Raw genomic sequence first — 5,778 nt, 5'->3', positions numbered from 1 at the left:
CGCCCCTTTCAGCTCGAGGACGTTGTTTTTTATTATATTTTTATTATATATGTTACCCCTGGACGATTTTATTCAAGCTAGAAGTCTTTTTGGACTGCAAGGCTACATAATTCCCATCAAGAATAGAGGATTTTCCCACCTGTCTATCTATAGCCAGGTGCCTTGATCCTGTAAGGGGTGGTCACAGACAAATCGCCTCCAGGTCCCACTGTCCTTTGCCGTATGACTGTCCTCCCTCCAGCTCACACACCTCACTCACATATACGTCTCCACTCCATCCCTCCATCTCATTCTCGGTCTCGTCCTCCCCCTCTCCCCCCTCCACTTCATTCACGTACACTCATCTACTTAGTCTTGTCATTCTAATGTACCCTGCTGTACCCTTTCATGCACTTCATCCTTTACACTTCATCTTTACTCATCACACTTCTTACGTAGCCTACTTAAATGCACTCATTCTCCATTCCTTGACCATTCAGCCTCATTGTAGTGTTTTAATGTGTTTTCATCTTTCTCCAAGACCCTAGCTACATATATTTTTAGATTTCGTGTGTGTTTTTTTTTTTACTTCTATTCCCAAATTCATTTATCCAAAGTTGAACAAAATAGTCTCGTTGGATTTACATTTATAAACGGATTACAATGAAACTTAAAGGTTATTTGTATTGTCTGAATATAAGTTTACAGTATATATATATATATATATATACATATTTTTTTAATGCAAGGAAGAAGGAACCAAAGGCCAGGATCACGCAAACCGTTCCTTCTAAGAAAAAAGCAAGAACATCCCTCTGAAGCTTTTTGTTATACCTACGGTAACCCTTAGTAAGAATGTATATAGGTTTTATAAAATGGCTAATGTGCTAAATGCAAATGATCTTTTGAATATGGATTTTTATGGCAGATGATTTTTTTTTTTTTTTTCACAATTAGGTACCTATGAATTTTCTGGAAACACTAAAAACACCTCAGAATGTACGTAATACAAATTGTATGTACACTTGGTTTTGTATATAAAAAAAGTTACGAAAACATTTATTTTGTGTGTTGTGACTCAAATCCTCTTACAGAATGTACCGTAGCTAAGAAGAAAAATAGTAGTGTTCTCTCTCTCTCTCTCTCTCTCTCTCTCTCCCTGTTTAGAATATTCCAGTTTACGCTTTAATCTTGGCAGTAGAAAACGTAGTGAGCAGAAAATACGGAAACTTATAGAAGGTAAATGCTCTAGAATATTTTTGTGCCAATATACAGTAATTTTCACCTGTATTTATAAATGTGCTGAGATGAATGACTAAGAAACGTACTATGAACAGAAGGATTTTTCATTAATGAGTTCTGAACTGTGTTGCGTATACATCTCAGGGATTCACAGTTCCAACAAGCGGTTCAACTTTGCTTCGAAGCAGTTTTGAGTGAACCACAAGGCGTTGGTTTGGCGGAGACTCAAACATATCATTACTTATTTTACCCTTACCTTCTGCCATGTACTGACGTCTTTTTTATTTCTCTGTTAATATAAGGCGGTCGTATTTAATTAGAAAAAACCCTCGGAATAAGGTGAACATTACAAACGACTGGGCAGCCAATCAAATATTTATTGTTGACAGTATTAGACGTAGCACATTCTGAATTAATAGGACACTGTATTGGGTTGTGTATTTCTATTTAAACATCTGTCGGTTGTACCTAATTAGGAAAACACCTGACAATAAGATAGCTAACCACAAAGACGACTGGAGGGCCAACTAATATTAATACTTAGACACCAACGTAACACATAACGGGATACTAAACTGCTTTCGTGCTATGGTGTGTTGTCATTCACTCACCACTACTACATATCATGCCTAATTGGCCGGAGATGTGCTGTTCGCTTTTATTTATGTATTTATTTTTGTCTTCCACATAAAAAATACAGTTAACTATTATCAAAAAGTTCCCTTACCTGCGTAGACGACAGGAGATTCAACGACAACGAGAAAAGTCATGTTCTTGGACAAAAATGGTTTCTTCCTCGCACAGCCCTGAGTTAAAAATTGGTCGACAGTTTTCTGCAGACTGTGGCAGTGGATGGTGGTATTTGAACTGTTTTTATGGGATGGTAATATGAAGCACACACACACACACACACACACACACACACACACACACACACACACACACACACACACACACACACACACACGAGCATGAGAACGAAGGATACTTTGTCGTTCAGGGAGGAATGGGTGATAGAGAAGGCATAATGTTGGTACAGAATTCTCAGCATATTCTTCCACATGACCAGCTGTTCACCCAGATGTAAAAATTCTACACGAGTGAAAGAAGAGCGTTATATATGGGCTATCCTGTGCAGTATGGAGCTACTTTTCTTTCCTTAGCCTAGAGAGACAGCTCCTTTTCTTAGCCTCGTGAGACAGCAATTGGTCTTTTCCTCATCTCGACAAACTGAAGTCATTATAAGACAGGACGGTATTCTCCTCATTTAACACCACTCACTTAGCGATTTAGTTTGCTTGTTACACCTTGCCGTCCAATTCTGTGTTCCATATACCATTCTAAACTCGTCATACTCTGCGTAAATGACATACAATACTGTTTTAGCCAGTCCTATCCAAAGAATAATTCGGCAAGGAAGAGATGTTAGGGAGCTTCCTTAACAGGCGAAAATATGAGCCATAGTAAGTCTCTTCACTATGATGACGTATTAATTTAGCTTCTTCTTGCCTCCTTCAGACGGTTTTCCTCAACTTCTTAAAGCAGTAGAGGCCTAGAGAGGTTAATGAAGGCTTTATCCAACCCCTCCAGTTCGCAAACCCGCCCCATATGCTGAATAAAATCGTCTGGCAACATCAAGAATACAAACTGGGGACTTCGTGACACCTCTTCTATTGCGATTTATTTTGCACTTTTTAATAGCCTTTTATCATGATGCAAAATAGGTTGATATGAAGAGATGATGGACTTTTTATTTAATATTCTCTCTCTCTCTCTCTCTCTCTCTCTCTCTCTCTCTCTTTCTCTCTCCCAGCACGTTGTTTTCTTCCCCGTCTTCCCCCTCGCCTGTCAGGAAGCTGTCAACACTGCCTTTTCATCTCTCTGTCCTTGTTATCTGTTACGAAGCACGTGCCTTAGACAGATGCATCTCTCTCTTCCTTCTGTTCCTTCTTCCGTTCCTCCTCCTCTCTTCTTCCTCTTCCTCCTCCTCTCTTCTTCCTCTTCCTCCTCCCTCATATCATCATCATCATCATCTCTCACTTGTTTTCTGTTATTGAGCACGTGCTTTAGACAGATGCTTCTCCTTCCTCCTCTCTCCTCATCCTCCTCTCTCCCCTTCCTCTTTCTCCTCTCTCTTCTTCCTCCTCTTCTTCCTCTCTCTTTCTCTTCTTCCTCTCTCTTCCTCTTCCTCCTTCCTCATCCTCCATCCCATCATGTTCTTTACCATCTTCTTTATCATCATCATCATCATCATCATCATCATCATCATCATCATTATTATTATTATTATTATTATTATTAGCATTATTGTTATTATTATTATTATTATTATTATTAACCTCTATTATTTTCCTAAGAGGATTTAGTTCCCCTTGCGACATACATCTTAGGATCAGCCTATTAACACCCTCAAGATTTCATTCATGCTCCTGGAAGACGATTTTTCTCACCTGGGGGGACTCTCACACATAAACGTTTTCCATTAAGTTCCTCAATAAAACATCCATCCCTTCACTTCATTCCTGTAATCCCCGACCACTTTAACCCCTTCAGACTGGGTGCGCACTTCTACACCTTAGTCTTGCTTCCTCCTGGCGATTTAACTCAGCTTCCGGGATCTCTCCTTCAGGTGGAATAATTAAGGAGGCTAATATTTCTTCCTACACCTTGATACACCTGCTGAGAGAAAAACCGTCTGTGAGTGGCAGGTATGGCGTGCAAAAATGCGTCATCGGTTTAAAGGGGTTGATTCGGTTTCTCAAAGACACCCCGAACTGAAGGGGATGGAGGGACAGGCTTTGGGGGATTGCGTCACACCTTTTGCATAGCGATTTATTCTTGCTAAATACGCCTTCTTATCCTCTTATTTATTACTGACGCATGAAATGTCCTTAGTCTGTATCTATATTGGCTTCTGTCCACGTTAAATATAAGTACACTATAAAACAACAAATAATAGGAATACCGCTCTCTCTCTCTCTCTCTCTCTCTCTCTCTCTCTCTCTCTCTCTCTCTCTCACACACACACACTAGCGGCGGTAAATTACTAAACTTTTACTTCTTGGTATGCAGAGGTTTGCCATGTGGAGGACGCCTGGCTACCTCTAAATCCGGACAGATTAAAGGTGAAGGTGTTGATTGAAGACCAGGTAAAGGTACTCCGCTCTCTCTCACTCTTGTTTATCCCATTATCATTATCATTATTCTTATCATTATTATTTTTATGGGTTTGTTGGTAGGAAGGGAAGGAGTCTAGGAAGTTGGTGTTGACTGAAGCTCACTCATAGTTTCTTCTTTCATTCTATCACTCTTGTTTATCGTGTTATTATTATTAGCATTTTCTATCATGGGGTCACGAGGTAGTAAAGAGGGTTTGGTCTTCTTGCTTTACTATCCTTATTTCAGCTCATACAACTAGATATCATAGTAACAGTCCTCTCTAACAGCCACGAAAGGACCATAACTTCTGTTGCTGTTGGCTGTCCTTTGTACTAAACAGAAGGTGAAACAATGGAGTGGTTTTAGAATATATCCCTACTGCTACTACTACTACTACTACTACTACTACTACTACCAAAGAAATATGGACGTGTGTATGAATGACCTTTGGCTGCATCCCCACTCGGTTAGGAAGCTTACTAACACCCCTTCCTTACCGATTTATTTCTGATTCTGCTCTGTTCCTGTATTTTTGTGTGTTATTCATGCCATCTATGTCGATATTGAAAAAGCATAAGAAGCAAACCTGGGGATAATAATGGGTGATTTGCAAAATAAATCGCTAAGGAAGAGGTGTTAGGGAGCTTCCTTAACTACCGAGGAGACGAGCCTTTATGTCCTTAAAGTCCATACTCTCGTCGGTCAAAAAAGCTCCCTAGCACCTCTTCCTTAGCGATTTATTTCTGGATACGGCTGGCTAATATTAATTTATATATAATTTATGCCGTGTAAGATGGTATTTGAATTGCTTAAATGACACAGAAGGGGACAGTAAGGCTGAATAAACAAAATAAATGGCTTAGGAATAGGTGTTAGGGAGAATTCGAACCTTACTGTCGCCTTGGGTTTGAATTAAGAATTTTCCTTTTCTTATGCCAGCTGCCGTCCAAAGCTAAGGAATTCAAGCTATCTCAGGGAACATTTTTTTAGCTGTGGGGAAGCGATATGTATAGTTCATCTCTGTCTCTCTCTCTCTCTCTCTCTCTCTCTCTCTCTCTCTCTCTCTCTCTCTCTCTCTCTCTCTTTCATCACGTTTCCTGTAGCTTGATTTCCTTTTAACGTCAAGGTTATATCTCTTCCTTTTCTCGTCGCACTCTGCCTGTCTGTCTGTCTGTCTGTCTCTCGCTCTCTCTCTCCTCTCTCCCCTCATCAGCATACCGGATCCCCTCCCACAACACCCGTCCACCCATACCCACCCTGTCACACCACTCCATCACGTGCCTTCCCTCGCTCACACCGCAAACACGTGGCCCGTATAGGAAGCTTCAATTAATACCAGAACACGATTTTTTAAGTATTTTTCTCCCAACCAAATTATTTACAATGCTTAGGAGGGCC

The sequence above is a fragment of the Coenobita brevimanus genome, chromosome 65 (assembly GCF_032717465.1).
Source record: "Coenobita brevimanus isolate Jiangsu-jjx chromosome 65, ASM3271746v2, whole genome shotgun sequence".
NCBI classification, from domain to species: domain Eukaryota; kingdom Metazoa; phylum Arthropoda; class Malacostraca; order Decapoda; family Coenobitidae; genus Coenobita; species Coenobita brevimanus.
The sequence above is the reverse complement of the archived record's forward strand: the minus strand, read 5'-3'. Positions refer to the sequence as shown.